The sequence below is a fragment of the Lathyrus oleraceus genome, chromosome 5, assembly GCF_024323335.1.
Source record: "Lathyrus oleraceus cultivar Zhongwan6 chromosome 5, CAAS_Psat_ZW6_1.0, whole genome shotgun sequence".
NCBI classification, from domain to species: Eukaryota; Viridiplantae; Streptophyta; class Magnoliopsida; order Fabales; family Fabaceae; genus Lathyrus; species Lathyrus oleraceus.
The window spans coordinates 283,290,992-283,303,713 of NC_066583.1; positions in this window are offsets into that span (position 1 = coordinate 283,290,992).

Genomic DNA, 12,722 nt, shown 5'->3' on the forward strand with positions numbered 1-12,722 from the left:
CCAACTTGCTAACCTTCAATTCTTTTGACTTTCTTGGCTCATGGTAGATCATATATGCATAAGATGATTAGTTTTTAAGTTTCCCTTGAGAAATTTGATCAATTGGTGAGATAGCTTGTTGGAGAAGTTACTCAAGATACCCAGTCAAACTAGGGTTTCCAAGGCAAATCACCTCCAAACTATTGAAGAATACTTGATCAAAATAACATGTAGAGATCATTGGTGTGAGCAAATTCTTTACTTTGAATAAGTTTTGAATGATAGCAAATTGTGTGATCATTGTCTAATTGTTGGTTGTGCATTATTTTACATGTTCCATTTGTGTTTTTAGCCTATACTATTGTTTCGTGTCTATACATAAAGATCCACATTGATACATTTCTTAAAAGAACTCATAAAAACTGTTTTGTGTCAGTATGTATCGATACATGTTCATCTGCATCGATACATAAATTTGTTTTAAATCACAAAACGTTTTTGCTTCAGTATGTATCGATACATACGAGCTTTGTATCGATACATGCTTAGTTAAAATGTTCTATGTATCGATACATACGAGCTTTGTATCGATACATGCTTAGTTAAAATGTTCTATGTATCGATACATACGAGCTTTGTATCGATACATGCTTGTATTAATTCTCTAAAATTAATCAAAGCTACAGTATGTATCGATGCATAATCTTTTGTATCAATATATAATTATGTTTTGTCTACTAACAGCTTTTGTCTTTCACATATAAGAAGTATTTTGACAGCTCAGTGAAAGAGTACGAATTCACAAGTGAAAAACAGTTGTAACACAAATCAAAGGAGTGTGTAGCAGCAATTGTTTGAGCAGTTAGAAACCTGAAAGAGACTTCATCTTCTTCATCTTCTCAATCTCTTTTCTTCAAGAACATCAACACATAATCATTCTTGTTCTTTGGATTAAAGGATCAACGAGATAACGTTCAGTGGAACGATCAAGGATCTAGCTGAGGTGTTCAGTGGAACGATCGAGGATCTAGCTGAGTTGAAGGTTGAAGGGGGTTTCGAGGAAAACCCAAATGGTTTGTCCTTCAAGAGCTGGAGTGTTCTTGCGGGTTTGTTAGTCACGTTTGTAGAACAGATTCAGCTGTAGCGTAGGGTTTGGAAATTGGGTAATTTCGCAAACAGGTCGTGGAACCGGTGAATTGTTTGCAATTTCTTGTAGGAAATTCCTGATCGAGCTCAGATCAAGTGGAGGTTTTATACAAGAAGAAGATCTTGGGATTTAGATTTCTGTCTTTGTATTGTAACCTTGCATCAACGAATTCGGCATTATTGATTATAACAGTTCTCAATTTCATTTGAAATTGAGAGGGAGACGTACCCACACGCGAGGACGATAGTGGGGAACTTCCTTACCAAATCTCTGCGTATCGTATTCTTTCCTTATATCTCTTTACGTTTTCAACAGTTTTGTGTTTTCAGTTGGTGTAGTGTGGCTGTACATTTCATGATACAATAGTGGCAAGAAAACTTCTTTATCTAAACTCCACCATTGTTCATCATTGATCACATACACACCAAATGTTTGACAAAATTGTCAGCTGAGTTTTATTCATTGGAATTAGAATTTAGTGATAAGTGCATTTGATTTGATAATATTCTGGTGTTAATAATCTCTATCGTTCTTATTCAAATCCAGCAATAAATTCGCGTGTCCGGTTTTCTAGTAGCGGTTCAGAATAGACGGAAGTCGATTCGGGACTGTAATTTTCCGCTAAGTTTCAATAACTCTGATAAGAATTTTTAAATCCGTTTATTTTAAAAGAGGTGATCTATTCACCCCCCCCCCCTCTCGATCACTAGCCACACCGTCTAACAAGTGGTATCAGAGCATCGGTTCGCTGGTGTTCTGTGGCTGCCTGTAACAATATGGATTCTGAACCAAAGGGGGCGTATAGTAGAGCGCCGACTTTCAACAGTGAAAATTATGGCTACTAGAAAGACTGCATGCGAGTTCATATAAATTCTGTTGATAGGCTAGTATGGGCTGCCATTGAAAATGGTCCTTTTCAAATTACTATGACAAATGCGGTTGGCGCCATAGTTCCTAAACCAGAAGGTGATTGGAATGAGAAAGATGAGAAAAAGTGTTCGAGTGATTGGAGAGCTCGAAATATGCTAATTTCAGCACTTGGTGTTTATGAGTATTATCGGGTATCCCATTGCACGACAGCTAAAGAAATGTGGGATGCTTTAGAAGTTGCCCATGTGGGTACTATTGAAGTAAAACAGTCCCGCATTAACACACTCAATCAAGAGTTTGAGCTATTTCGCATGAAACAAGGAGAATCTATCTCCGACATGCAAAAGAGATTTACTCATCTCACAAATCGTTTGAATGCACTTGGAAAACCTGTTTCCAATGAAATAGCTACTAATAAAATTCTGAGATGTCTTAGCAGGGAATGGCAACCTAAAGTAACAGCTATTAAGGAAGCCAACGATCTAACAACACTTACGATTACAACTCTGTTTGGAAAGCTGGAAGAACATCAGCAAGCATTAGAAAGTCTTGAAAAGTTTGAGAACAAAAGTAATAAGGAAAAGGAGAAGAAGAGAAACAAAGAGGGAGAGAAGAAGCCAATAGCTCTTGTGGCCTCTAGCTCTAAGTCCTCACGAAAAGAGCAAAGTGACAATGATTCTAGTAGTGACAAAGATTCGGATGATGAGGAAATGGGACTTTTTGTAAGGAGATATAATAGATTCATTCGAAAGAATGGAGTCAAGCATTCCGACAAAAACCTCATGAAGTTTCGAAGACAATCTACAAATTCAAAACAGGAAGAGAATAAGAAGAGTAGAAGAAAAGGATCTTGTTTTAATTGTGGTAAATCTGGACATTATAAAACAGATTATCCTATGAAGTATAAGGATCAAGGAAAAGCTCCACCAAAAGGGTACAGCAAACAAAGAAGAGCTTACATTGCATGGGAAAGTGATAGTGATTTATCAAGCACACAAAGTTCAAGTGATAGTGATGAAACCGCAAATCTGTGCCTTATGGCTCACACCAAAAATCTGTCCTACCACAAGAAGAAAATCAATGATAAAAAGGTAAAACAAGCCTATTATAATAATTTCTCTTCTATGTCTTTTTCTGAACTGAAAATAGCTTTTGAAAAACTGCATAACGAAGCTGTAGATGCTTTTAAAAGATTATCTTCCGATAAATAAATTTTTGCATTTCTGGAAGGTAAAGTATACAAAGCTGAAAAAGATTTAGAATGGTTAAAAGCTAGTATTGCAGAAAATTCAAAAAATATTGACATTGATGGATGTAGTAAAGTTGGGTATTGTGAAGCTTGTCATATTTGGCAACAAGAGGTAAACACTCTCAAGGTCAAATTGGAAAAAGCTTTACAACCTAAGGTTACTTATGTCGTTGACTCTAGGTTGTTTAAGAAGTCATTAAATCCACCATATGCAAAATACTCTTTTATTCCAAAGGATTTAATGAACAAGAATAAACAAACACATCATCATGGTTTATGTCATTATTGTTGTCGTGCTGGCCATACCATTGAGAAATGCAAGTTTAGGAGATTTCTTGTTCCTAAAGGTATTTATCAATGAAAGCCAAAAGGCAACCATGTTAGCACTTACCCACTTGGACCCAATGAAAATTGGGTACCAACTTCTCTCTTTTGATATTGTAGGATGAGTGCCTTGCTTCCGTAGATAGGAGATGGTTTCTTGACAGCGGTTGCTCAAGGCACATGACCGGTGACATATCGCTTTTTATAGACTTCAAAGTAAAGAAGAGGGGATATGTTACTTATGGAGACAATAACAAAGGAGCTATACTTGGCAAAGGTAGTGTAGGTAATCCCTCTACCACTACTATTTCTGATGTCCATTTAGTGGAGGGGCTTAAACACAATTTGTTAAGCATAAGTCAATTGTGTGACAAGGGTTATAAAGTTTCTTTCACAAAAACTTGCTGCATAATTGAACATGCTGAACAGAACGTTGTGTTTAAGGGTGTAAGAGTAAACAATATCTATATGCTTGACCTTTTTGATGTATCTTTAACAAGTACTAAATGTCTAGTTACCTTGAATGATGATTCTTGGCTTTGGCATAGACGTTTAGCGCATGTTAATTTCGATTTGCTTAATAAGGTTGTATCTAAGGATCTAGTAGTCGGTCTTCCAAAAATAAAATTTTCAAAAGACCACCTATGTGACGCGTGCCAAATGGGAAAACAAACGAGGGTCTCTTTTAAATCTAAAAATGCAATTTCAACTTCACGACCCCTTGAGCTTCTCCATATGGATCTCTTTGGACCTTCTAGGACAAAGAGCTTAGGTGGAAATTATTATGGTTTTGTAATCGTTGATGACTATTCTAGATTTACTTGGACTATATTCCTTCATAGCAAAGATGAAACTTTTTCTGCTTTTAAGAATTTTGCAAATCTGTCCCAAAACAAAATGAATTCCAAAATAGTTATAATTCGTAGCGATCATGATGGTGAATTTCAAAATTATCACTTTGATAAGTACTGTGACAAGTATGGTATTGAGCATAACTTTTCAGCTCCTCGAACTCCACAACAAAATGGCGTTGTGGAGCGTAAAAATCGTGTTTTAGAGGAGTTGGCAAGAACAATGCTAAATGAGGGTGGATTACCAAAATATTTTTGGGCTGATGCAGTTAGCACAGCTTGTTATGTTTTAAACAGGATCTTAATTCGTCTTATTTTAAATAAAACTCCTTATGAGCTTTTAAAAGGAAGAAAGCCAAACTTGTCACATCTTCACGTATTCGGTTGTAAGTGTTTTGTTTTGAATAATGGTAAGGAAAATATTGGGAAGTTTGATGCAAAAGAGGATGAAGGTATCTTCCTTGGATACTCACAATCAAGTAAAGCATATAGAGTATATAATAAGCGTTTACTTACTGTTGAAGAATCTGTCCATGTTTCTTTTGATGAGTCTTATCTGAAAAGTGTCGAAAAAGGTATTTCTTTTGATGACACGGGTGTATCTACAGAAGACATACTCAAGGAAGCTGTTACAGAAACTGATCAGTCCAGAACAGTTGCCCATGAAGAAGATGAGGAAGAAAGAACAGCTGAAGTGAATGACCTTCCACCAGCTTGGAAATCTTCAAAAGACCATCCTATTGACAACATCTTGGGAGATATTTCAAAGGGAGTAATTACTCGTTCTAAGATAAGTAATTTTTGTTCTCACTTCGCTTTTGTTTCACAAGTAGAACCTAAAAATGCCAAAGAGGCCTTGATTGATGAATGTTGGCTAATGGCCATGCAAGAAGAGCTTAATCAATTTAAAAGAAATGACATTTGGGAACTTGTCCCTAGTCCGCGAGATCATCATATCATAGGTACTAAATGGGTTTTTAGAAATAAGCTTGATGAAAACGGAGTGATAACTAGGAACAAGGCACGTTTAGTAGCACAAGGGTACAACCAAGAGGAGGGCATAGACTATGAGGAAACTTATGCTCCAGTTGCTCGCCTTGAAGCTATACGAATCTTGCTTGCCTATGCGTGTTCTAATGATTTTAAGCTTTACCAAATGGACGTAAAGAGTGTGTTTCTAAATGGTGTCATAAATGAAGAGGTGTATGTCTCACAACCTCCTGGTTTTGAGAATGCTGAAAATCCCGATTATGTTTACAAATTAAAACGAGCTTTGTATGGTCTTAAACAAGCCCCTCGGGTTTGGTATGAAAGGCTTAGCAAATTTCTAATTGATCATGGATATTCAAGAGGTAAAATGGATAATACTCTCTTTATTAAACACAAGGGAAAGCACACTCTTTTAGTTCAAGTTTATGTAGACGATATAATTTTTGGTTCAACTAACACACACTTGGTTGAAAATTTTTCTAAGGTTATGCAGGGTGAATTTGAGATGAGTCTTATGGGGGAGCTGAATTACTTCCTAGGTCTTCAGATAAAGCAACTTGATGAGGGTACAGCAGTATGTCAAACAAAGTACTGCAGAGAACTACTCAAGCGCTTTGGAATGAACGACTCAAAATCAATTGACACCCCTATGCCTACCAACGGAAATCTAGATAAAGATGAGCATGGTAAGAGTGTAGATGTCAAAACGTTTAGAGGTATGATTGGGTCTCTTCTGTATCTTTCTGCTTCTAGACCTGACATCATGTTTAGTGTTTGTATGTGTGCACGATATCAATCAAATCCTAAGGAATCACACCTGAAAGTTGTTAAGCGTATATTTAGATATCTTCATGGAACATCTAAATATGGGCTTTGGTATTCCAAAGGAAGTGATTATAGCTTAGTAGGTTACTCCGATTCTGATTTTGCTGGCTTCAAATCAGATAGGAAAAGCACGAGTGGTACATGTCACTTGTTTTCAAACTCCTTGGTAAGTTGGCATAGCAAAAAGCAGGTATCTGTGGCTTTGTCAACTGCAGAGGCTGAGTACGTTGCAGCCGGTAGTTGTTGCGCTCAGATTTTGTGGCTAAAGCAACAACTACAAGACTTTAACATTCAACTCAAACGTATTCCAATAAAATGTGACAACACTAGTGCCATAAACCTTACTAAAAATCCTGTTTTACACTCACACACTAAACACATAGAGATTAGACATCACTTTCTTCGCGATCATGTTAAAAAAGAAGACGTTGTATTTGAGCATGTTGATACTAAAAACCAGCTTGCTGACATTTTCACTAAACCTTTGGCAACAGAACCGTTCTTCAACATTCGTCGTGAATTAGGGATCTTAGATCTCTCTCCATTGTTGTCTTAAGCATGTTTGTTCTTATTTATATTATGCCTCACCTTGGTTGATGAGATTTGTTTTAGATTTCATTTATACCTCACAAGGTTACATCAACAGAGGTAATATCACTCCTTTCTATATCTTTTTTAGAACTATGTGATTGTGTATGTTAGAACAAAATTCCTTATTTTCGTTTATGTGAATTTCTTTGCATATATTGTTTGAACATTAATATCTGATTTGTGAATTATACTTGGGCATCATTATCATGACATACTTCATAATGCATAACCATACTGCATAAAAATTAATTAAAATTTGGTTTGGCATCAGTATGTATCGATTCAAAGATGTATGTATCGATTCATGTCTTCTTCATTTCACATCTGTCAAAATTGGTTCAGTATGTATCGATTCATTCGTTGTTTGTATCGATACATAGACCCTTTAAAAACAAAAATGCGTGACATGGATCGATCCATTCCCATATGCATCGACACATACTGATTGTTATTTGGATTAAATGCATTTTATTTCACTCATGGATCGACACATCAGCAATTCTCATCACATCTTTTCACAAACTTGGTATCAGCAGTTCCCCTACCTCTCAAAACCTGCGGCTAACCCTAATCTCCTTCATCATCATTCTTTCCAAAACCCTAAATTCATCTCACTTTTCTTCAATTTTTCATCACCATGCCTCCAAGAATCATTCCGGCTAGAGCAAGGGGAAAAGGAAAAGGAAAGGAACTGGTTGGCACTTCTCAGCAGTTACCAGAAATTCCTCCCAATGCCTTAGATTTGCTTCATCCTGCAATTGCTATTGAGTTTGAGGATTCTTTCAAGACAAGGTTAGTTATGAAACCCCATGTCTTCGATAAACATGATGCTATTCATCTGCATCTCAATGATGTGGTTGAACTCCTTAATGCACAAAAACTTGGTTCATTTTTTACTACAAAGGATGATTACCATGAGGATTTTATCTGTGCATTTTATGCTGGCTTACAATCTGGTAAAGGATATATATTTAAGTGTTCTATTGGTGTCAGAACCTATACTTTTGAGGCTGGTGATTGGGAAACAGTGTTTCAAATTCCGCTTCCGTCGCATAATTTCAAGACTTGGGATGACTTGAAGTTTGATACTGACTTTAACCTGAAGGAGTTTACTCTATCTATCTTGAAATTGGACAGACCGTTGGGTGAGGATGAACAGGTTACGTCTGGTATGATTAAGAAAATTCCTCATATACTTCATTGGATTTTCTCGCACATTCTGCGTCTAGCAAACAGTGGACATTCTAGGTTAGACAGGGCATGCATTCATCTCTTGTATATTCTTCAAAATAAGGTTCCCTTGAATTGGGCAAATTACTTTGTGAAGCGTCTCTTTTTCGTGCGTAACAGTGCCAAGAATGTTGCTCTTGGTTATGCATCTCAAATCATGAAAATTCTTACGTTCTGGAATGTTGCAATCCCTTTAGTTCCTCTCATATCACCATCTGCTGCTCAAGAGTTTGACTCTTCCACTTTATCTCATATGGGATATCGGTGGGACAAGGAACGTCAATGTTTCTATTTCTTTGAAAGGAAATCCAAAACAAGGATCTATGATTTTGATGTGCCTTCTGAACGAATTCATGTAGTTGAAGACCAACCTGATGAAGAAATGCATGATGTGAACGAAGCAGATGTGCCTGCAGCTGATGACAATGCTGGTTGGGGTGATTGGGTGCCACAAAGGTGGTCTCCAACCAACTATGTACCTGAACCAACGGTTCCTCCGTTCTCCGGCGGTGCTTCATCTTCAACACCTACTGCGCACCTAACTCAAATGCTTCAACAAATGGAGTTTACCAACCAAGAACGTCATGAAGAGGCACGGTCTTGGCATGTACAACAAAGTGAGTGGCATAAGGAGCATTGTGAGTGGCATGACGATCATACACGGATGTACCATAACCAACACTCTTGGCACACGGACTTGGTTAAGTGGCACCAAGTCTTCTACAATGAAATGTCTGGTTTTATGGACGACTGTCGTGCCAATCCTGGTATTATGGACAGATTCATAAGTGTTCAAGTTCAGGACCGATTCAGGCACTACACCTTCATGGGCCACAATCCAGATGCAATGCCTCCTCCTCCGCCTCCGCCAAGCTTCAGAGATCCTGATAGAGATGACGAGGAGTCTTGTGATGGCTATAATCCACATTAAACCATCATCATCTCATTTCACTGCATTTCATTGCATGTTGCTTGAGTTTTTTTCTTTTCAGATTAGTTGCACCTTATATGTCTTGGCTTATGTAATTTTTAAATACTTTCTACTAGTTAAATGCTTATTTCCTTCTGCTTACTTCTGGTGTTATTGCCCTTATTTGTCATTCTTTGCGAGTGATTCTTTACTTTGTAAGCTTCCTTCTGTGTGATTGTTAGCTTCTTTATCATTTTTGATGTGTCCTGCTACAACATGTTGCCTTGATAAAACTATTTTTTTTCTTCTTTTTGATGTTGACAAAGGGGGAGAAATGCAGATGTTGACAGATATGCACAAACTCAGGGGGAGTATCACACATCTTGCTAAAAATTTGCCATCATAAAAAAGGGGGAGTTTGTGAGCAAATTCTTTACTTTGAATAAGTTTTGAATGATAGCAAATTGTGTGGTCATTGTCTAATTGTTGGTTGTGCATTATTTTACATGTTTCATCTGTGTTTTTAGCCTATACTATTGTTTCGTGTCTATACATAAAGATCTACATTGATACATTTCTTAAAAGAACTCATAAAAATTGTTTTGTGTCAGTATGTATCGATACATGTTCATCTGCATCGATACATAAATTTGTTTTAAATCACAAAACGTTTTTGCTTCAGTATGTATCGATACATACGAGCTTTGTATCGATACATGCTTAGTTAAAATGTTCTATGTATCGATACATACGATCTTTGTATCGATACATGCTTAGTTAAAATGTTCTATGTATCGATACATACGAGCTTTGTATCGATACATGCTTGTATTAATTCTCTAAAATTAATCAAAGCTACAGTATGTATCGATGCATAATCTTTTGTATCAATACATAATTCTGTTTTGTCTACTAACAGCTTCTGTCTTTCACATATAAGAAGTATTTTGACAGCTCAGTGAAAGAGTACGAATTCACAAGTGAAAAACAGTTGTAACACAAATCAAAGGAGTGTGTAGCAGCAATTGTTTGAGCAGTTAGAAACCTGAAAGAGATTCCATCTTCTTCATCTTCTCAATCTCTTTTCTTCAAGAACATTAACACATAATCATTCTTGTTCTTTGGATTAAAGGATCAACGAGATAACGTTCAGTGGAACGATCAAGGATCTAGCTGAGGTGTTCAGTGGAACGATCTAGGATCTAGCTGAGTTGAAGGTTGAAGGGGGTTTCGAGGAAAAACCAAATGGTTTGTCCTTCAAGAACTGGAGTGTTCTTGCGGGTTTGTTAGTCACGTTTGCATAACAGATTCAGCCGTAGCGTAGGGTTTGGAAATTGGGTAATTTCGCAAACAGGTCGTGGAACCGGTGAATTGTTTGCAATTTCTTGCAGGAAATTCTTGATCGAGCTCAGATCAAGTGGAGGTTTTATACAAGACGAAGATCTTGGGATTTAGATTTCTGTCTTTGTATTGTAACCTTGCATCAACGAATTCGGCATTATTGATTATAACAGTTCTCAATTTCATTTGAAATTGAGAGGGAGACGTACCCACACGCGAGGACGACAGTGGGGAACTTCCTTACCAAATCTCTGCGTATCGTATTCTTTCCTTATCTCTCTTTACGTTTTCAACAGTTTTGTGATTTCAGTTGGTGTAGTGTGGATGTACATTTCGTGATACAATAGTGGCAAGAACACTTCTTTATCTAAACTCCACCATTGTTCATCATTGATCACATACACACCAAATGTTTGACAAAACTGTCAGCTGAGTTTTATTCATTGGAATTAGAATTTAGTGATAAGTGCATTTGATTTGATAATATTCTGGTGTTAATAATCTCTATCGTTCTTATTCAAATCCAGCAATAAATTCGCGTGTCCGGTTTTCTAGTAGCGGTTCAGAATAGACGGAAGTCGATTCGGAACTGTAATTTTCCGCTAAGTTTCAATAACTCTGATAAGAATTTTTAAATTCGTTTATTTTATAAGAGGTGATCTATTCACCCCCCCTCTCGATCACTAGCCACACCGTCTAACAATTGGGACTCATATATGATGCTTAGAGACTTTGTGGATCAATCCTTAGTTGTGCTTTTATCCATGAGGGTCTTAAACCCTAGATATGAACTTGATAGATCAATGGGAACCATGCCCTTCCTACAAAAGAGTTAGGCAAATGCAAAAGACATATTTTTGGTATTTTGGCTAGTAAAATGATAATATACAAGTATGATACAATCACATAGTGCTTGGTTATCTTTCCCAAAACAAACCCAATGAGAGAGGGGTAAGGAGGATGCCAAGGTATGATCCCAATGCTAATGCATGTGATGAAATTGCATGAGGGATCTTAGGGTCAAAATTGGGGTCTTACATGTATCACATGCAGTGAATGAAGATATAATTATGAATGCATCATGGAGATGAATGGAATGATATAGAAAAGTAACCAAAGTTAAAGAAATGAAGGTTTTGGTAAAAGTGACTTAAGGTATGGTTTGGAACCAAATGTGAGGGTATTCTGGAATCCATAAGAGAAATAACATTTGCAACCATAAAGTAAAGGTGGCCTGAACCACAACTGAGGGGCCTAAGGCATGGTATCACTGTATGGTTGGGCCGAAAACAAAGAATTAAATGTTGGTTTCATAGCCAAACATCTCTTGGAAAAAAAGGTGGATAATTATCCTAAAAGGGTATATATGGATCTCCAAAGAAGTGGTGTTTAGTTCGAAAGAAAAGCAATATGTCATTGAGGTGAATGGTTTGTGATTGAAGGTAGATAATGGATCATGAAAGATATGGATGGTTCCCTAAGGTGGAAGAAATGATTAAGATTGTTCTCTCCAAGGATTCGCATCCTCGTGCCTAGGTATCCTCATTATGCAATGAGAAAGTCAGAACATTCGTAGTTCGTGGGACCACGAGAACAAAGAAAATGAGATATTAGAAGTGATGAAAGTGTAACTTGCACCAAAAGACAATGGTAGCATGGGAACCCATAAAGGTAAATGAACTTTGAACCAAAGAGTAAACAGGAAAACCAACAAGTGAGAGGCCTAAGGCATGGTATCACTGTATTGGAATTACTGGAAACAAAGAGAATTAAATGTCTGGCAATAAGCCAAATAACTCTTTGTTCACAAAGTGGACTCCGACTAAATCGTCCTAAAAGGATAAGTATTGAACCCGAGGGAGAATGATGTTTGGTATAAGGAACAATATTTCACTGTAGGGAACAAACAATTTGAAACCAAAGAATGGTATATTGAATCCATGAAGGAATAAACTTTGAACTGAAGAGTAAAGGTAAACTAACAAGTGAGTGGCCTAAGGCTTGGTATCATTGTATTGGAATAACCAAAACAAAGGAATTAAGCATTTGGAAATAAGCCAAACATCTCTTGGTTCACAAGGTGGACTTTGATTAAATCATCCTAAAAAGATATGCATGGAATCCCAAGGGAACTGAATTTGATCTCAAAAATATGGTATTGATTGATGAATGGAGAAATAATAAATAAGGTAGAAATAAATAAGATAGCTCGTGGAGAATTTGAATCCTCGTGCCTACATATTCTCATCGGGTAATGAGAAAGTCATAGCTTTCGTAGTTTGGTCAATTGCGCATGAAACGAAGACAACAAGAGATTGAGGCAAGAGGTATGATATATGATAATGGAAGATGAAGAAGACTTGGCAGTCATTTGATATGAACCACACTAAAGTCTATGAACAAAGGCGAATACCT